Below are 22,789 nucleotides of genomic sequence, written 5' to 3'. Positions count from 1 at the left end.
AACTCATCTTCTCACATTAGCACAGCAAACACTTCATTTACAGAGATATCTCTTTACCCCTGGGTTGAATCTTAACTTCTACGCAAGGCAATCTGGCAACAGAGTTGGAAGATAACCAAGAATTCATCTGACTTTAAAAATATTTCCATAGAAATCTGTCTTAGTTTGTTTTCTATTCCTGTAATAAACATCACAACCAAAAGCAGCCTGAGAAAGAAAGGGATTATTTTAGCTTACAGTTTATGGTTCCTCATGAGGAATTCAGGTTAGGACTCAAGGCAGGAACTGAAGTAGAGACCATGGAGGAATGCGGCTTACTGGCTTGCTTCTCATGGATTGCCCAGTTTCCTTTCCTATATACCCCAGGATGACCTGCTCATGGATGACAGCACCCACAGTAGACTGGACCATTTCATATCGATCATCAATCAAGAAAACTCCCCAAAGATTGTCTACAACCCAATCTTATGGACACATTTTCTCAATTGACATTCCCTCTTTTTCGGTGAGCCTCATTTGTATCATTGACAAAAACCAAGCAGAACGAAACATAACACCAGGACAAATGCTTAGCCCTGAGAACACACAAAGTTCATGGGTTTACACCTGTTTGTGAAAACTTGCTGAGTTCCTGCATGTGTGTAATATCGCGTGGGGGACTTAGAAAGCGTGCAGAGGAAAATGGCATTTACAGCTAGAGAACGGTGCTCTTGCCCAGGGGACCCATGGCTCTGAAAGGTTCTAGCTGCATCTACAGTCACACGGCTAGTGAGTGAGACTCACGATCCAAATGCAGGATGTTTAACACTCAAACTCGTGCTCTTTCACGAGTCTTTTAGACACGTTTTCTCTTTTGTATGTAAGAGAGTGAGCTTCGATACCTTAAAAAAAAAAACTCTTAATTTTCTTACTTTTAATCTGCAATGGCATCTGTTCTCCCATGATTGAGCAGTAGCAAACGCCTATAGAATGAATTAGTTTCATGTAGGGGTTTAACAGCCATGATTCAGAGCTGATGACAATCTGCATGTCAGCGGTTAATGGTATATTCCAAACAGCTAGTAGAGAGCATTCAAACTTAAAGAGATCTGTACAATACTCCTCTCCTAGGGATCTATGAGGAAGAGGAGGTGGAAAGATTGTAAGAGCAAGGGGTGGTGGACGTCTCCAAGAACACAGAGGTTTCCACACAAAACAGGGCTGGTGCACGTATGAACTCACAGAGACTGACAGCATGCACTGGACCTGCACAAGCTCAAATCTGTAATATCTTGGATGGAGGAGGGGAGTGGGCACACAGTCTCACCTCTAATTAAGAAGCTATTTGCAATTGGCAGTTACTGGAAAGGGAACATCAGTTTTCTTTAATGGAATGATACTGGGAATGGAAATGAGGTATATCAACCACATCCCAGGAATGGCTGCATGCTTAGGACGTGTTGGACAACACAAGGAATCCATGTTTACTTTTGTCCTCCCTCCCCCATGTCTCCCTTTCTTTTTCTCCTCCTCCTCCTCCTCTTCCTTCTCTTCTTCCTCCTCTTCCTTCTCTTCTTCCTCCTCCTCCTCCTCCTCCTCCTCCTCCTCCTCCTCCTCCTCCTCCTCCTCCTCTTCCTCCTCCACTTCCCCTGTATATATACACATGGACTTTTTATGCCGTTTGATTTTAGTTTGTTTTTGGTTCTTCTAAGAGAGAGAAAGAATTGTGAAGTAGAACAGGTGGGAGAGATGAAGGTAATAAAAAAGGGTTGATACTGCATATATTTCTTGAATGCAAGGAGAAGAATTAATAACAGCTGTGGCCAAGAAAAAAATTATAAAACTAAAAGAGGTAAAGTTGAAAGCTAGATTAAGAAGCTATAAAAGGAGAGTGGTGTCATGTGATATTCTGGAAGGCTTATTGGGGCCATTTGATTCATGGGTTGAGCAATAAAATTTATGAGGTCTCCTTCTACAGTCACAGGGCAGCGATTAGGACGTCCCCAGGATTAGCTTTATGACTGGGTGGCTTGCAGCTGGAGGGACTTCAGAAAGGGCCTCTGGAGGGAACCTTTACTCTCCTAACACTGGCAGCAGAACCTCATTCTGAGCTGAAAATGCTTTTAAGGTTTCCTTTTAAGATATTTAAAGTTACATGTTTATATGTATTTATCTTTTTGTTTATATGTGTATGCATACACATCTGTGCTACAGTATACATGTGAAAGCCACAGAACAGGAGCTCGTTCTCTTCTTACCTATAGTATGGATCCCTGGGATTAAATTTAGGTCACTGAGGAATCCCATGAGTTAAAACATAAAAGTTTTTAAACATAGTTTTTTAGAAAAAATAATATTTTGAATCTACTCTTTAAAAGTTTTACATACTTGTACAATATAGTCTGACCATATCTATCTACCATTCCCTCAAGCTAAAACTCCTCCAACTGCCCTCTACCTAAAATCATGTTCCTGACTTCATGTCTTCCCGTGCGTGCGTGCGTGCGTGCGTGCGTGTGTGTGTGTGTGTGTGTGTGTGTGTGTGTGAATGTGTGTGTTACTGATAACCCGTGAGTTCACTTAGTGCCACCCCTATGAACGTAGGAGTGTGGCCTCCACCAGGGCATGAGCAACCTACCAGCTACCACAGCCCTAAAAAAGAGTAGCTTCCTCTCGTTAGTCACACAGTTCATATAACATAAAGAAAAGGTATAAAGATGGATTGTCCATGCTGCAATTTTATTTCTATCATTGTAAGAAACTGTGTAAAAGTCTTCCCCTCTTTACCAGTTCATTGTATTTAATAATTCCTATGCCTTTAAGCTGATAAATTTTACTTGGTTTATTTACCATTTTGTGACATGATAGGGATTGAACCTAGAACTTTGTGTATGCTAGGCAAGTGCTCTAACACTGAGCTAAACCCCAGCTTACAATGTATCTTAAAGCTAGTATATATAAAATTCCTCAATGGGCTCCTTCTTGCCTCTGTGAGGAACTGGCCTGCAATCTCATTCTGTGTTTGCTTTCATGCCTTAGCATTTGAATACTATATACATTTTTTTGTATCTCTATTTATTTTTGTAATTTTCTTTATGTTCTAGAGACAGCATAGAACTAGATTTGTGGTTTCCCCCTTTAATTTGAACATCTGAATAGGCAAATTTAGTGCTTTCAAGTTATTTGTGAATCCTGATATATCTGATTTGTTGCTGCCATCTTTTTTCCCTCTTTCTGTAGATGAGTATTTCTTCTTCCATCCTTTCCCTCTCTCCATCTTTACCCATCCTTTCTGCCTCCTTGTACTTCAGAGGTTGTGAGATGAAAACATTTTGTGTACTGCTTCTTGGTGAGAGTAGAAGAGTTGGGGGGTGTTTATTATTTGGGTCCCAAGCTGGTCCACGAAGTTCTGTAGTACATTCATCAGATCTTTGTCACCAAAATCTTACAGAATATATACTGCAACATAGTGTACTGTTCCAGATCACAGAACAATGTGGCTATTCTGTAATCTTAGGACAGTGGTTCTTCTTCCAGATCCATCACCAAAATTATTTAGAAGGGCTATAAGATATACATTTCTAGTTTCCATTTTGCATATTGCTTCAGATAATTTTGGTGGATATACTTAATATTTGAACAGATATTTTAATTTATCAGTATCTGTAGCCTCTGTAGAAGAAGAGGTACCATATAGTTTGCTTATCTCTTCCTACATTAGCCTTACAGTGCTGTCATCCCTCCAAGTCAGATGGATATCTGTTCATAAACAAGAAGTCACATTTGTGTAACCACAAGAAGTAGTCATGAATACTTTCCCACACTACAAGCCCATTGTACATTACACCCATGATAAAAGTATAATATTCCTACTGTGGGAAATAGGCATCAAGAAGAGAGGTGTGCTGTGCCCTATTGCATCTAAATATCTCAAACACCTGTCCTTCAAATGTTCCTTATGGCTCTGCTTCACTTTACTCATCAAGGTAGACACATCTGGGAGCCGGGGAGGGTCTGTGAAATGTACTTCTTCTATCTTCTGATTATACAATCACTGTTAAAATAGCAACTTTTAATTTTGCCTTAAAAATGGTTTTCTAGAATACTGATTGATAAGAAAGTCAGGACAATCTTTGTAGTGTATATAATACCCACGTGCATTGCACTAAAAACATTTACGTTGGAAGTAGCCAGAGTCCAGCCAAAGAACCGAAGAACCTCACATATGCTGAGGGCCATATAGATTCTTTAAAGGCCAAATGGTTTGATGCTGTCTTGAACTTAGAAAACTATATTGAAAATTAGGCTGGTGTGAAATGGGAAGAACGGGGTGTGGGGCAGGGGGACTAGTTAGGATCTCAATGTGAGGATGAGATAAGATGAAGCAGCAGCCATGAATTGATAGATGAAAATCTGAGGACCATTAGGAAGCAAGGGACTGGACTAGAATTGAATTAAGAAGGTGAAACCAGAGTGAGGATAATGTCATTTTCTGGAGCATCTGGCATCTAATGGGATCACTGTTCTTGTTGGGACTGGCTGTATGCCTCCCAGCCTTTCTGCCATCTGTAAGCATTCTTCTAGGGCATGAGTAGAATTTTCCATTTCGTGGTTAATTTGAGCAATCCAACTTGTTAAAGGATCGACCATATAGTTATGTGGTCTTTTATACTTGGATTTTGTGAGTTAAATGTTAATTTTGTGATGAGTTAACATAAGACGTTAAAACTATTTTTTTTGTTGTTGCAACTCTTGTCACAGAAACTGTTCAGTACAGCACTTTTAATGAACAAAAGTTAAACCTGTGGTTCTCTGGCAACCAGATTTTCTATAGGCTATGAAGCTGAAATAACCACAGAGCAGTCACGAAGCTGTGGCTTTAGTCTAGATCTCTCTGTTCATGAGAAGGCAGAAGTGGAGTGAGCAGGAAGCCCCATCATTCTAAATCTGAAATGTGAAAAATGTGTGCTTGGCTCACTTAACTTAAGACAAACATCAGCTATCTTTTAAAATATTTTGAGCACCATTCAAAGTTTTCAAGCTTTTGAGAAACAGGTAGTGGAATGCTTGGATCTGTGTTCAAGATTGTCTTTTCCAGAGAAGAGAATAATGAACATCCTATAACATAACTTGAGTGCAGTGGTAGCCAGAGTAGACTATAAACTAGAGTTGAAAGTGTATCTACACAGCCTCTAAGCTGAGAAAACTTAAAGGGTCCTCAAGTTTAAAAAAATATAACCCACACAACCCAGAATTGTATAAATGGGTCTGAGAAGGAAAATTTAAGGATAAGATGATTTATTGTACATAATACCGTGGGTTTTGGGAAGCATGAGGTGACATTAGTCACATTAGTGACATTAATGACTCAGGTGCTGGTCTGATGGTGACTCGGTCTTTCTTTGGCAGCACACATTCCCATGTAGACGCCTTTTCAAGTGTGAGTTTTCTAGATGTGGTACCCACTTGCTTTCAGTGTTGCAGGAGTGACTCTGATGCTCGGAGGAGACCAAGCCTCATGCAGAGAAGAAGCTGTTAGGAGCCTTTGCCTAAGCATAGTCACGAAGAGTCAGATGCTTGTCAATCTTAATAATAGGTTTCAATTTCATCATGGGAAGGTGTCAGCCAGGAGCAGAATTTAGAAATCGACCAGAGGCATATGGAAATTAGACAAGTGTCAGGGGTGGAAGGTCAAACAGGATCATATGAGCCTCAGAAGATGGGGGAGCATCACATTAGAAAGGTTGGATGAGGGCTGGAGAGATGGCTCAGTGGTTAAGAGCACTGACTGCTCTTCCAGAGGTCCTCAGTTCAATTCCCAGCAACCACATGGTGGCTCACAACCATCTGATGACCTCTTCTGGTGTGTCTGAAGACAGCTACGGTGTACTCATATAAATAAATAAATAAATGAATAAATAAATAAATATTTTTTTTTAAAAAAGAAAGGTTGGATGACCTTTTTAAAAAGCCACCTTATTCTGTGTCATGATCAATCCTGAGTACCAACTTGATGGGGGTTTAGAATAAGCATGAAAACAAGCATTTATGCGCATACACAGGAGCTTTTCCATATTAATTAAGCTTGGGATGGTAGGTGAGTGGGGAAGTCCTATTCAAATTGTGGATGACACCATTCCATGGACTGCCCCTGGACTGCTTTCTGACTATGGATGCAACAAGACCAGCTACCTTGTGGTCCTGATGTGGTTCTGATCTTCTTGCTGGGATGAACTTTATCTCCAGGTTGTGAGCCATAATAACCTTTCTTTCCTTAAATTAGTTTGTATCAGGTCTTTGGTCACAACAATGAGATAAGTAACTAATACAGTAAGGAAAAAAATGGGAAATATAGTGAACATACAGAGGAAAGCATAACGAGATGTAGAGGCTTTTGTTTGTTTGTTTTTAAAGTCCTAAGTGAATGTGTACTGCCAACATGGTAAGCAATGCCTTGTTAAGGATGCCAGTTCCTCAGACTCATGTTCTACTGGTCCAAATACTGATGCTGAGAATATGGGTAGAAAAAGTATCAATCTTAGCTTTCCCCTACATGATGACTGTAGCCCGACATTGCTTCCCTACATTGACTGCCTACTGAGATCATCTAACTGACCTCATATGGCTGTGTACACTAAAACTGCCTCCTCATTCAGCTATATGTAACAAATACACCAGGTTTCCAGGCTGCTGGTGCATCTCCATCAGAGTGCACAGCCTACCTGATTCTAACTTTTCTGTACACGCATCTGCCCTTTCTTCGTTTCCCATTGCTCAAGTTGCCTAGGTCAGGTCAATGCCAAAGCTGTGCAGGTCTTGGCAGTTAAGTGTTCAAACACCTGAGCCCATGGGGGACAGTTCTCATTTAAATGACCATATACTCTACAAACAGAAAAACAAGAAATAAAACAAAATAAAACTTGACTAGCTACCAACCATTCCCCTCCATCATTCAAGTCCCTAAAGCATCCTCACCTCTAGAGAAGCTGTCTGAATCCTCAGGACGATAACCCACCCAAGAGGTTTTCAATCAGCCATTATTATTCACTGCTTCAGCTATGAGTGAGGAAAGTATGTTTTCACGTCTTTCTGCAGCGCAAATTCTCAGCTGGTTTCTAAGCTTTGCTAATGACAGCTCCTTAAGGGACCCAAAGTTGGAAGGTGTCAAAGAATTGCTTCACAAGGTATTTGCTTTGTGATAATTTGTCACCCGATATATATCTCCATATAGGAGATTCTAGTGATCTGGTCCCCACACCCTAAACAGGCTGCCAGGGATATATAGAAATGAATATATAGAAAAATAAGACAGAAACAAGATCCCATTACCATCCCTTTCAAGATACCCAGTGACTTTGTCCAGAGGAGTTTGTTTAACTCTTGGCTGAATACCTCTGTGGAAATCAGTGCATTATACACCATGCCACTCAACCCACTTCTTCACCTCTTACCTTGCATTTCCTGAAGCTGACTTCTGTGTACTCCAAACCCTACAATTATATTTCTTTAGTTCCCTCCCTGGTGTCTCAATGGGTTTGTCTAAAGAACAGCTCTCTCTTCTCTGTAGAACATTCTCATCTCCATCTCTGCAGACCCCAAAACTCCTTAGATGCCTTCACAACTCAGGAACTAAGATGCCTAGGCTTGAATGTATCTTCCTTTGAAACCTTCTCCATTTTCTCCCAGATTTATATTTGTAACATTTGAATACTAGATAATTTGTTTTTTACTCCTACTGTACATTCATTGTTGACTCTATTGAACTGTCTTTGAATAGTTCTTTCCTTTGTTTTCTCTTCCTTTGTATATTCATCTACACTTTCCATGTCTCTTGTCCTTATGTAAAAACCGCCTGTCTCCCTCTTTCCAGGGATATTATTCTGGTATATCCATTTTACTATGAAACCATGTGTTGATTTCCAGATGAAATCAAATGGAAAGAAAACAGAGATCCTGGGTTTTCCACAGACAGAACAGCTCTGTGAAGACACAGAGCATGGTATAAATGCAGCGGTTACCCAGGGGGGTTTCTCAGCTCTGTGTCAAGCTGTGTCATTGCTTCATCAAAGGGATTGCATTCAAAGACCTGGGTAAATAAGTTTGGTGTCATTGCAACAGAGATCAAGGATTTACCTGAAAAATGACACCAAAGTTTTGAGAATTTCTTCCAATGTATTTTGAATATATCTACCCCACTCCCCCAACTCCTCTCATTACCACTCTCTATATCCTCTTTTCCCATCCAATTTTGAGACTACCACCACCTCCTCCTCCCTCTCCTCCTCTTCCTCCTCTCCCTCCTTCTCCTCTTCTTTCTCCGTCTCCGTCTGTCTCCTATTCTTTCTCTTTTTTTTTTCTTTTCCCCATCAAATCAAGTTTTGGTTGCCTGGGTAGTCTTAGGAATTTTTTTCTCTCCTGGAGTGAAATCAGCTTACTATAGGTCACATTATGAAAGAAAACTGATTTTCCCTATCCCACCATCTGTAAATGCCATTATCCCCTCAACTAGTGGTGGGATTTTGTGTTTTGGAAAAACTGTTTTCTTGATGTTTTCTACTGCCTTTGGGTGTAAAAAGTTTAGGAGGTGGAGCCTAGATAAAGGAAGTCAGTCATGGGGGTGGTGGTGGGTGATGGTGGAGGGGTGGGTAGTAGTGGGTAGTGGTTGTGGTGAGTGGGTTTATAGCCTGGTTCTTCTTGTTTTCTCTCTCTGCTTCTTGGATCTGTGGAGATGTGAGCACATAATGTCAGGTTCCTGCTCCCACAGGTTCAAGTCATTCCCACCATGTGGCCTTTCCCACCGTGATGGAGAGTATCTCTGCAAACCAGGATCTCAGATAAAACCTCCTCTTATGAGTTGCTTCTTGTAAGGTTTACAGTCATAGCAGTAGGAAAAGTGACCTGTGCCTGTGTCCATTAAAACTGACTAATTCTAAGTTCTAGGTAAGTTATAATACTTTTAATTTTGGTGGGAGTATTCATGAGAATATTATGCAAAGAAAACCAATGAAAGACAAAATATACTCAAGTATGAGTTCATACATAAATTAATGGAAAAATTCCATCAAAGAAAGAAAGAGTTCCAAATCTTTTTCAGTTCTGCCTTATACCCTCATTTCTATGTATAAGTGTCTTGAGTATGTTAGAAAATATGTATAGAAACAGTATTAAATGAAATATATTAAAATAATGATCATGTTTACCTTAAAAATAAAGGTAAAATCAAAAAATATAAACTGACCACAGAGACCTGGGAATCATAGTTGAACAAGGTTTCAGGGGATCTACTTGCAAGCCACTTTTTCCTTTTGCTTCATGACTATCATATACCACATGACATGTGAAGAATGACTTCCATACGTGACAGGACCTTCTCCAATGCTAGTAGGGAGGTTAGTAATGTCCATGTAAGAGACATACTATCTTCTTCCTTTTATTAAGTAATTACTATTCCTCTCACTCGGGAGCTAGTCTATGAGTTTTGTCTTCAGAGATGGCTTGTTGTTTTTCCATGAATTATAACCCACTAGTATTTTATGCTCTGAGAGAGTTCAGCTGTGGCAGAGACAAAAAACCAAACCAAAGCTGTGTGTGGCTACAGTAGATCTGAGGGACAGAAGTGCTGACTTGATAGTACTGTGCATATGTGGATGTTCCTCAATTTGCCTATGAGTTGAAATCCTGGGGCAAATGCCATCCTTTTGTCTTCACCTTGTGCCACTCTCCAGGAAGTTCCATTTCTAGAAGAAGGGAACCTGGCTAAAAGGGCAAGTCCACAAACAGAGTACTTAGTGATGGAGGTGAGATGGAGAGTGCTTCATAGATGGGGCATTGAAATCCCTATTGTGGGACCAGCAGCAGACCTATAATCAGGTCCCATTTAAATCAAACACTGGCAATCTCACTTTAATCGTGGGCTCATCTTTTCTATTACAATCTCTTCACTGTTCAATGAGATGCTATATAAGTACCACCAGCAATCTGTAAATTCGTGCCTTTGCAAGAAAGCCTGGGGATACTGGCTTTTACTGATGCACATGGTCTATAGAAGCATTCTAGTTTTTCATTCTTGGACGATCTTGAACTGATGGTGACCCGATAGCTCAACAGAAACAGGGTGTTTTCATCTTAACTGATCTTTTGTGGGAGATGTGTACACAAATCCCACATCATTTGAGTACATAGTTGAGTTGGAGTGCAGGACACTATTATATTACATAGCTAGATCGGAGGATTGAAGCATTTTAGACTACATAGTTGAGTTGGAGGGCAGAGCAATGGACTATGCACTGGATGGTGTTTGCCAAGGGAAAAAAGAGCAATCAGGCATCCTTACCCTTACAGAACTCGGGAAAACAGTAAATGCTGTAGAATTAAAGCAATTAAAAAATGTTGCCCTATAACCTATTCCAAACTTTATTATGGATCATGTCTCATCCACACAGTTTGAAGAAGGGATAGCTATAGTGTGGTATTCTCACTCACTCTAACTGTACTCCTGACTCTTGTCAACACATGGAGTTCTGAATTGAAAGCATGACTTACTTATTTGAACCTGGGATTGGTTCTGTTCCAGATGTATCTACCACATTCCCCCAGGGCAGATGCAAGTTTCTCAGTGGCTTTGCCACATGGGTTCTTCCTAAGACTGAGACTGAGAACCTAAGACTGATAATACTCCTACTTTGCCAAAGTGTCTGGACTTGCCTCTGTGGAGAAGGGCTTAATTTCTGTGACTGTGTTGCTTCTCCAAGGTTGACAGGATTTATGAAGCTGAAGTAAAGAAAGCTGTTACTTTATAACAAATTGAAGTCCTACTTTTTTTTTCTGCCCCTTGGTATTCTATTCAAGATTAAGATATATTTATTTTCCCTATGGCAGGGTGGCTCAATTTCTTTAAGGGAGATTGGAGGCATGCAGATTGGTGTATGCATGCTGCAGAGGGGGAGTGAGGAGGACTGACTGACTTAGCTGTCTTCAAGAAGAATAAATGTGAACTACGAGCCTTCCCTGTTGTTTATGTTTTTCCTTGCAGATACCTTGACTATGAATAATAGTTTCAATAAGAAAGACAGGATGTGTTCTGACAGGAAGACTGGGAGTTGTGACAGGCAGAAGAAAAATGAAGCCAAACAACATGGAGGTGTGTCATCACCGCTGGATTTTGTCTTGATCTGTGTCTACTCATCTATGCCGGGTGCTCATTCAAGAAGCAGTGTATCTGCTCTGAGTTTGAAGTCATGGATGAGCTTTCAAGTGCAACACATGGAAACAAGTTTTACTACTTTCTTCCCACGACATGTGTTCATCAGCTCATTCATCCATTCAGTAATCAAATATTGAAAGCTCTTTCTTTGTGTTAGACTTAGTGACAGGTACTAGAGGTTATCAACCACATGGTTCCTAGAAATTATATAATAGTGAACAGGAACAGTTTGATTTTTATCTTTAAAATTAACTTAATGTTGCTGGAGAGATAGGTTAGTGGTTACGAGCTCTTGTTATTCTTCCAGAAGACGCAAATTTAGTCCTCAGCATTATGGGACATTCATAACATCTTGTAACCCTTGCTCCAAGGGGTCCAATGTCCCATTCTGGTCTCTATGGACACTTGTACATGCATAGCAGACACACATAAATAAAAGAATAAAACAATTTAAATATTATAACTCAAGGTAAAGTCTTCTAACCAGAAATACTCAAATGGATAGACAAAGGCAGTGAAAATTATGATTAGTTAATAAATTTTAATGTCTATATGTCAGTGGTCTTATAAAAACATTTCCATATTTACTTTTTGAATTTTTTTGTGCATGTGTGTGATATATGTATGTGTTTGTGTGCATGTATGTGTACATTCCTCTCCCTTTGTGTGTGTATATGTGTGTATATATGTGTGTGTGTGAGAGAGAGAGAGAAAGAAAGACAGAGATAGGTAGGTAGGTAGATAGATAGATAGATAGATAGATAGGTTGATATCAGTTTTTCTAGACTGCTTATTTTTTTGAGAGATGGCCTTACTTTTACTGAATCTGTAGTTCATCAATTTGGGTAGGCTGGTTGGATAAATATTCTCTAGAGAGCCATGTGTCTGTGCCTCTTTACACATACATGGTGCTATACATTACAGGCATGTGCAGGTGTTTATGCCTGCCTTTTACATGGGTGCTGGGAATGCAAACTCAGGCCTACCTGCTCATGTGGCTTGTTCTTAGCCAATAGAGTCATCCTTGATGTCCCTGAATAATGTTATGTCATATGTTATTTATTAAAAGCAGTTACAAATCAGACTAAACATGACTGAGTCTGGAGATGCTCTATCTGTTCCTCAAGTGAAAAAGTAAATAGCTTTCTGAGAGGTTTCCCTTCTGTCCAATCAGCAGCATCTGCAGCAGCAATGCCCTTCAGTTTCTCAGGATGGATTCTCTGCCTAGCATTGTTTATAATGCAATGCTATAGTAATAGCCTTATAAACTCATCGTCATTAATGTGAAAGTTGAGATAGGAAAAAGAAAGAGTGGATCTAAAAAAGTCATTAGTCAAGAGAGAAAGTCACAGCTAAACCATAGAAGCATTTGTTTGGTGAAATAATGGGGAACAAAACCAAAACAAAACAAAATAGAAAAACCAAAAACCAACCAACCAAACAAAACCCAATGGCTATTTGAAAGGATTTATGAAAAAGTAACCTGTCCAGTAGTTATAGTGAAGGAGGTACAGGTGCTGAGATGCTCCATGGTAAAGAATCAGGCTAAGCAAGAAAGTAAGACTCAGCAGGTGACTTGTGTTTGCTTATTGTTATCAAGTAGGTTTCTTTTCTTTTCTGCTAGGGTAAGTGTTGTAGTTAGGAAAAACTATGGTGTAGTTGATGCTCATCAAAGGTTTGTTTTTAAGGCTTGGTGATCGATAGAATGCTTGCTCAGTGTGCATACACGAAGTCCTGGCTTTCATTAGAAACTCTGGAAAAACTGGGTGTGCTGGTCCACACTTGTAATCCCAGAACTGAGGAGATGAGAAGGTCAAGTCTACATAGGAAGCTGGAGGTCAATCTAGGATATGTATGACCTTGTTAAAAAGAGGAAGAGAGGGAAGAAGAGAAGAAGGAGGAGGAGGAGGAGGAAGAGGAGGACTGAAGAATGTGCAGCAAAAAGACATTTTTTTTTCTATGACACAGCCACTGAAATCTTGAACAGTTTTTGGTTACCTGCATAAGACATAAGGCTCCATGCCTCCCTAATGGATTAATGGCAGTTGATAGGTATTGGTAGTAGGGTGTTATTTTCTTCAGTGCTGTAGCTGTATGTAAATTGCTCTTGCTTCAGTAAATAATCTCTCACCCATGCTCATGCCAACAACTCCAATTATATTCTGTGGGTCACACACAAAAGGAGACCTGAAAGTAGGAGGGGGAAAACTTGCTGCAGTATTAGAGAGAAGGGTAGAGGGACTAATGTTCATTCATTATATACATGCATGAAACTTTCAGAATTGGACAGGGAGGGAGGGAGCAAAGGAAGGAGGGAGGGAGGAAGAAAGAGAGAGAGATTAATGTTTTCTGTACAAATGGGTGCTGTATAGAAAGAATGAGTCAGCTATTGAGTGAAAACAAGGCTAAGACACGCATGGCAGGAGACTGAAGAAACTATTTGTTCTGAATTCTCAGGAAGCAGAGTGTAGGACTGTCCAGGTTGGACCTGTCTGCTAGGGAAAGGAGGAATGAATTACTGGTTGTAGCTAGGGAGAGTGGGTTTATACATTTATGCTACTCAGAAAGTTGTAGCATCAACACACAGATTTATCACTTAATGTTTGATTTATGTGATAACTTGGAGTTTTAATTAAAAATTCAAGTACAACTCTGTTAGTAAGCTACCTGGTAGTGGAATTGTTTCCCATTTTAAATGGTGCTCAATGTATGGGAAATCAGGATCAGATTGTTAATCTGGTAGTTTGATCCTCCCCCCTCCCCATTTGTGATTCTCTTTTACCCTAAAAACAGCAGTTCCTTAAGGATTGGGTTCACTGATGGTTGGGCTGCAGCAAGCTTGTGTGTGGACATCATTTGGAGGAATTGATGTGATCTTTTTCTTTACTTCTATATTCAAATGTCACGTGGTCAGGAAGAGAACATCTGAGGGTATGCTGTGGTTTGAGTGTCTTCCTGGGTTCATGTGATAACGTGGTCCTCTGTGTGGTGATATTGAGAGGTGTCTGATGTGCTTAAGTGATGGACTTAATTCAAGGTTATTAGGACGCTGGAGATGTTACTATCAGAAGGACTAACACCATCCTATGGAAACTCCGGTACTCCTCAAGCGAGTGCTTTCAAGGCTGTGAATGATTAAGACTGGTTTCTTCTCACTCAGGTGTCCTGTCTCATCATGCAAGATATGTCTCTCGCCTTCCCTCCTACCAGGATGGAATCTGCCATGAGACTCAGCCAATGAAGACTTGGTCAGGACTGAGCCTATGGTAACATGATAGCTTTGAATCTTCACGATTATGAGCTAAATATAACTATTTGCTTTATATGTTATCCAGTTGTAGGCATTTTGTCATAGCAATGGAAAATAGAGTAACAAAGTTTGGAAAAACATATGAAATCTCAAGAGGCATTTGTAGTCACTTAGGAGTCCCTCTGCCATACTTTCTTCAAGAAGTGCATATGGACAAGAGTCATGGACTCTTTCTTCTTTACTAATATTTTACTTCATTCTTTGAAAATTTCACACATATATACAATGTATTTTGATTATTCTCACTTCCAATTCCCGTCTCCAACTTCATGTCTCCCTCCCCCACTGAGTCCAACTAATGCTGTCTAATTGCACAAGGGTGTGAGGCCATCCACTGGGGCATGTTGTGGTGGACAGCTCTAGGAACAGCGAGACAGTGCTTGTCTGAATGCAATCCTATGAGAGCACGAGCTGTGGATATAAAGAAGCCCATGAAGCCCCAGAAATATCAGATTAAATTCAGGAGGAAGATGAACTTACTCCCAGGAATGTGGGGACTGGAGAATCACTTTCCACTAACCATGGGAGTTAGACAAAATGTGCTAGCAGCCCATTCTGTACCACGTGAAAAGAGAAAAGCATAATGTAGAAGTGAAAAAAGTAACTATCCTTAATGAGAAACAAACCTTTATAACAAAACTAGACTGACAAATGACCTTTAGCTGTGGAAAGCTACCATTTTGACGGAGCATGAAATGAAAGAGTTTCTTCTGAGGGCTAATTTACATGTTTTCAGTTCTCAGTATATTATAGGAGACGAACGTGGTTAGTGATTTTTTTTTTTTTTTTGGTCTCATTGATTAAGAAAAATGTGTCAGCTTGACACACCTGGATAGAAGCAGTTAATTAGTGATTCTTATGAAAGCCATGACTAACTCCAGATTAAGCTTTACTAGGGCAAGGGTCATGGAGAGGGTTTGTCCCAAGGCGATATTTTCAGTTTTGCAGGATTTTTCTCCCTAGGCCAGCATGGCTGACAAAATTTACAGTAAAGGAGAAAGATCTAAGGGGCAAAGAATATATTTGCCTGCTACTACAGCATGGTGCTAGCTGACTGAAAAACATTTTTCATAGACTGAGGAAAAATCTAAGTGTTTCATGCTCTAATCCCTGGAACCCGTTAACAAGTCAAAGGGGCTTTGAAATGTGATTAAGGTTCATGATGTTGGAATTAGCAAAGTCCCATTTAATGAGTTCTTATAAGATGATCAGAAGGTATTGATGAGAACAGGAGATAGTAGCTGGTCAGGTAAGGCAGGGACCCCATAGTAGCAGTTTTAGTTTTGGCCTTTTTGAGACAAGGAATGTCAGAAGAGAGTTATGTTTTCAGGCTCTCTGTTATTATTGCTTTTCTTAAGTGAACAGCTTGGCCTGGAATCTGAATGCAAGGATGCAAGTGAAATTGCGAGGAGCCACCTGGGGATCGCAATAAATAATTTCTTGAGACATGATTGATCTTAAGGGCGTAGGCAGGCTGTCTTTAATTACCTCCCTAGAAGCTATTTACTTTCTAATTGTTGGAGATACCTCTGCTCAGGCAAGTGCCTGGATAAAGAATACCTACAATAATTCCATGAGAGTTTCCCACCTTTATTTCCTATTGTTAGCTAATCTAACAATAGTACAGATTAGGCAAAGAAAAGAAAAATATCGCCCTTCCGCCGCTCGCCCCTCCTCCAGTCTGAGGCCTGCGGGTAAGTGCACCCAGGAGCCCCCCAGACACATTCTGGGGGATCCATAGAACACATAGCCAGCGCTAGCACGCCCCTTCCGCAGCTCGCCCCTCCTGCAGTCTGAGGCCTGCGGGTAAGTGCACCCAGGAGCCCCCCAGACACATTCTGGGGGATCCATAGAACACATAGCCAGCGCTAGCACGCCCCTTCCGCCGCTCGCCCCTCCTGCAGTCTGAGGCCTGCGGGTAAGTGCACCCAGGAGCCCCCCAGACACATTCTGGGGGATCCATAGAACCCATAGCCAGCACTAGCACGCTCCTTCTACTGCTCGCCCCCCCTCCGGTCTGAGGCCTGCAGGGTCTGAGTCCCAGACCAGACCTCTACCAGGTCTGCAGTTGTGTGGACCCCGGATTCCACCTGAGACATACTGGAAGGTCCGCTCAACCCAGAGCCACAGAGGAACAACTGAACTCAGAGTGTCAGACAACATACCCTGAGATATCCAAGAGGAGACACTGCACCCAGAACAGCAGACATCTAGCTGGACTGCTACCTTGGAGGCACCATATCCTGAGGCATCCTAGAGATACCACTGTAATCAGGGCAGCTGGAAAAAAACCACAAAGACATCTGGACTCCTAGAAGACCAAACAAAAGCGAGACAACTGGAAAGACAGGCTTCAATCAGAGACAGAAGTACAGGTAGCACTAGAATTAACCAGATGGCAAAAGGCAGGCGCAAGAACGTAAGCAACAGAAACCAAAGTTACATGGCATCATCAGAACCCAGTTCCCCCATCATAGCAAGCCCTGAACACCCCATCACACCAGAAAAGCAGGATTCAGAATTAAAATCACTTCTCATGATGATGATAGAGGACTTTAAGAAAGACATAAATAACACTCTCAAAGAACAGATAGAAACCCTTAGAGAGGAAACACAAAAATCCCTTAAGGAATTACAAGAAAATGCAACCAAACAGGAGAAGGAATTAAACAAAACCATGCAGGATCTAAAAACGGAAGTAGAAACAATAAAGAAATCACAAAGGGAGAACACCCTGGAGATAGAAAACTTAAAAAAACGATCAGGAGTCATAGATACAAGTATTACCAACAGAATACAAGAGATGGAAGAGAGAATCTCATGTGCAGAAGATACCATGGAAAACATAGACACAACTGTCAAAGAAAATGCAAAATACAAAAAGCTACTAACCCAAAATATACAAGAAATCCAAGACACAATGAGAAGGCCAAACCTAAGGATAATAGGAATAGATGAGGGGGAAGACTCCCAACTTAAAGGACCAGTAAATATTCTCAACAAAATTATAGAGGAAAACTTCCCTAACCTAAAGAAAGAGATGTCCATAAATATACAAGAAGCCTACAGAACTCCAAATAGTTTAGACCAGAAAAGAAATACTTCCTGCCACATAATAGTCAAAACATCAAATGTACAAAGCAAAGAAAAAATACTAAAAGCAGTAAGGGAAAAAGGCAAAGTAACATATAAAGGCAGACCTATAAGAATTACACCAGACTTCTCACCAGAGACCATAAAAGCCAGAAGATCCTGGACTGATATCATACAGACCCTAAAAGAACATAAATGTCAGCCCAGACTACTATACCCAGCAAAACTGTCAATCATTATTGATGGAGAAACCAAAATATTCCATGACAAATCCAAATTTACACAGTATCTCAACACAAACCCAGCACTTCAAAGGATAATTGGTGGAAAACTCCATCACAAGGAGGGAAACTACAACCTGGAAAAAGCAGGAAAGTAATCTTCCAAAAACCGTAAAAGAAGGTAGCTACACAAACATATCTCCACTGCCAATAACAAAAATAACAGGAAACAACACTCATTTTTCCTTAATATCTCTTAATATCAATGGACTCAATTCTCCAGTAAAAAGACATAGACTATCAGACTGGATACGTAAACAGGACCCAACATTTTGCTGCATTCAGGAAACGCACCTCTGTGGAAAGGACAGACACTACCTCAGAGTAAAAGGTTGGAAAACAATCTACCAAGCAAATGGTCCCAAGAAACAAGCTGGAGTAGCGATTCTAATATCAAATAAAATCAGTTTTCAACCAGAAGTAATCAAAAAAGATAAAGAAGGACACTTCATATTCATGAAAGGAAAAATGTACCAAGAGGAACTTGCAATTCTCAACATCTATGCCCCAAATGTAAGGGCACCCACATACATAAAAGACACTTTACTAAAACTTAAAGCATACATTGCACCCTACACAATAATAGTGGGAGATTTCAACACCCCACTCTCAGCTATGGACAGATCATGGAAACAGAAACTAAATCGAGACACAATGAAACTAACAGAAGTTATGAACCAATTGGACTTAACTGACATCTATAGAACATTTCATCCTAAAACAAAAGAATACACCTTCTTCTCAGCACCTCATGGTACCTTCTCGAAAATAGACCATATAATTGGTCACAAAACAGGCCTCAACAGATACAAAAAGATTGAAATAATCCCCAGCACCTTATCAGACCACCATGGATTAAGACTTGTCTTTGACATGGACAAAAACATCAGAAAACCGACATACACTTGGCAACTGAACAATGCTCTACTCAATGATAACTTGGTCAAGGAAGAAATTAAGAAAGAAATTAAAGACTTTTTAGATTTAAATGAAAATGAGGACACATCATATCAAAACATGTGGGACTCATTGAAAGCAGTACTAAGAGGAAAAATCATAGCTCTAAGTGCCCACAAAAAGAAAGTGGAAAGAGCATACATCAACAACTTGACAGCAAACCTGAAAGCATTAGAACAAAAAGAAGCTAGTATACCCAAGAGGAGTAGACGGCAGGAAATAGTCAAACTCAGGGCTGAAATCAACCAAGTCGAAACAAAAAGAACTATACAAAATATCAACAAAACCAGGAGCTGGTTCTTTGAGAAAATCAACAAGATAGACAAACCCTTAGCCAGACTAACCAAAGGATGCAGAGACAGCATTCAAATTAATAAAATCAGAACTGAAAAGGGAGACATAACAACAGAAACAGAGGAAATTAAAAAAATTATCAGATCCTACTACAAAGGCCTATACTCAACAAAATTGGAAAATCTGGAGGAAATGGACAATTTTCTAGATAGATACCAGGTACCAAAGTTAAATGAGGAGCAGATAAACCACCTAAACAGTCCCATAACGCCTAAAGAAATAGACACAGTCATTAAAAATCTTCCCACCAAAAAATGTCCGGGGCCAGATGGTTTCAGTGCAGAATTCTTTCAGACCTTCAAGGAAGACCTAATACCAATCCTCTTCAAGTTATTCCATCGAATAGAAACAGAAGGAACACTACCCAATTCATTCTATGAAGCTACCATTACACTCATACCTAAACCACAGAAAGACCCAACAAAGAAAGAGAACTACAGACCAATCTCTCTTATGAATATTGATGCAAAAATACTCAATAAAATTCTCGCAAACCGAATCCAACAACACATCAAAACAATTATCCATCAAGATCAAGTAGGCTTTATCCCAGGAATGCAGGGATGGTTCAATATTCGGAAATCCATCAATGTAATCCACTACATAAATAAACTCAGAGAGAAAAACCACATGGTCATATCACTAGATGCTGAGAAAGCATTTGACAAAATTCAACATCCCTTCATGTTAAAAGTCTTGGAAAGATCAGGAATACAAGGCCCATATCTAAACATAGTAAAAGCAATATACAGCAAGGCAGTAGCCAACATCAAACTAAATGGAGAGAAACTTGAAGCAATCCCACTAAGATCAGGGACTAGGCAAGGCTGCCCACTCTCACCTTACCTATTCAATATAGTACTGGAAGTCTTAGCTAGAGCAATTAGACAACAAAAGGAAGTCAAAGGGATACAGATAGGAAAGGAAGAAGTCAAAATTTCACTATTTGCAGATGACATGATAGTATACTTAAGTGAACCTAAAACTTCCACCAGATAACTCCTAAACCTGATAAACAACTTTAGCAATGTGGCTGGATATAAAATCAACTCAAACAAATCAGTAGCCTTCCTCTACTCAAAGGATAAACAGGCAGAGAAAGAAATCAGGGAAATGACACCCTTCACAATAGCCACGAATAAAATAAATTATCTTGGAGTGAATCTAACAAAGCAAGTGAAAGATCTGTATGACAAGAACTTCAAGTCTCTCAAGAAAGAAATTGAAGAACATCTCAGAAGATGGAAAGATCTCCCATGCTCCTGGATTGGCAAGATTAATTTAGTAAAAATGGCTATCCTGCCAAAAGCAATCTACAGATTCAATGCAATACCCATCAAAATTCCAAATCAATTCTTCATAGAGATAGAAAGAGCAATTTACAAATTCATTTGGAATAACAAAAAACCTAGGATAGCGAGAACTATTCTCAACAATAAAAGAACCTCTGGGGGAATCACCATTCCGGACCTCAAACTGTACTACAGAGCAGTAGTGATAAAAACTGCTTGGTATTGGTACAGAGACAGAAAGGACGATCAATGGAACAGAATTGAAGACCCAGAAATGAACCCGCATACCTATGGTCACTTGATATTTGACAAGGGAGCTAAATTCATCCAGTGGAAAAAGGACAGCATTTTCAACAAGTGGTGCTGGCTCAACTGGAGGTCAACATGTAGAAGAATGCAAATTAATCCATTCTTATCTCCTTGCACAAAGCTCAACTCCAAGTGGATAAAGGACCTTCACATAAAGCCAGGTACACTGAAAATATTACAAGAGAAGTTGGGGAAGACCCTCGAATACCTAGGCACAGGGGAAAAGTTCCTGAACAGAACACCAATGGCTTATGCTCTAAGATCAAGAATCGACAAATGGGACCTCATCAAATTGCAAAGCTTCTGTAAGGCAAAGGACACTGTCAACAAGACAAAACGGCAACCAACAGATTGGGAAAAGATCATTACCAATCCTACATCTGATAGGGGGCTAATATCTAATATTTACAAAGAACTCAAGAAATTAGACGCCAAACAACAAAATAACCCCATTAAAAAATGGGGTACAGAGCTAAACAAAGAATTCTCAACTGAGGAAACTCGAATGGCCGAGAAGCACCTTAAGAAATGCTCAACATCCTTAGTCATCAGGGAAATGCAAATCAAAACAACACTGAGATACCACCTCACACCAGTCAGAATGGCTAAGATCAAAAACTCAGGTGATAGTAGATGCTGGCGAGGATGTGAAGAAAGAGGAACACTCCTGCATTGTTGGTGGGGTTGCAAGCTGGTACAACCACTTTGGAAGTCAGTCTGGCGGTTCCTCAGAAAATTGGACATAGCACTACCTGAGGACCCAGCTATACCACTTCTGGGTATATACCCAGAAAATGCCTCAACAAATAACAAAGACATATGCTCCACTATGTTCATAGCAGCCCTATTTATAATAGCCAGAAGCTGGAAAGAACCCAGATGCCCTTCAACAGAGGAATGGATACAAAAAATGTGGTACATTTACACAATGGAATATTACTCAGCTATTAAAAGTAATGAATTCGAGAAATTCTTAGGTAAATGGATGGATCTAGAAAATATCATCCTGAGTGAGGTAACCCAGTCACAAAAGAACACACATGGTATTTACTCACTGATAAGCGGAGATTAGCCCAAAAGTTTGAAACAACAAAGATTCAACTACCAGAAGACACGAAGCTCATGAAGAAGAAAGAACAAGTGAGGATGCCTAGGTCTTTCTTAGAAGGAGTAACTAAATAACCAAGGGAGCAAATATGGAGACAAAGTGTGGGTCAGAATCATAAGGGGGGGTTGTAGGGAGACCATTGTGTCTGGGTATTCATTCCATAAGCAGTCACCAAAAATAGACGCTGATAGGGATGTCAGGATGGGAAAGCTGACAGCAGCCTGATAAGGCTGTCTCCTTAGAGGTCTCTCAGAGTCGGACAGACCCAGAGACAGATACCCACAGCTATCCATTAATCTGATCAAAGTTCCCAATGGAGGAGTTAGAGAGTAAATTGAGGGAACCGTGAACCATACGGGCTGGTGGCCCTGTGAGGAGAGCAAGAATACCAACCAGCCAGAGCTCCCCAGGGTCTAAACCACCAGCCCAGGTGCACATAGGGAGAGACACATGACTCCAGCTGTATATGTAGGGGAGGATGGCCCTGTTGGGCATAGGTGGGAGACAAGATCATTGGTACCCTGAAGGCTGAGCACTGAGGGGGGGAATCTGAGGGTGGGGAGGGAGGCTGGGGGTAGGTGGGTAACACCTTCATAGAGGCAGGAGGAGTGGGGATGGGATAAGGGGTTCCTGGGTGGTGGGGGAAATATGGTAAGGGGATAAAATTTGAAATGTAAATATTATATCCAATAAAAGAGGGGAAAAATAGAAAAGCGGTTAGAACCAACATTCTTAATAAAATGTCAGCCCTCTTTTAAAAAAAAAAACTATCTTGATACTAAAATTTGTTTTGAGAATTGTATATTGCAGAATGATCAGCCTTGGTGTATCTACTCAACAAGCAAGCTGGGCAGACCTGCTCAAACCTCTGAGGTCCGTGAATTCCATCTGGAGGCAGCGAAG

Source organism: Arvicanthis niloticus, chromosome 12 (assembly GCF_011762505.2).
Source record: "Arvicanthis niloticus isolate mArvNil1 chromosome 12, mArvNil1.pat.X, whole genome shotgun sequence".
Taxonomy (NCBI): domain Eukaryota; kingdom Metazoa; phylum Chordata; class Mammalia; order Rodentia; family Muridae; genus Arvicanthis; species Arvicanthis niloticus.
The sequence above is the reverse complement of the archived record's forward strand: the minus strand, read 5'-3'. Positions refer to the sequence as shown.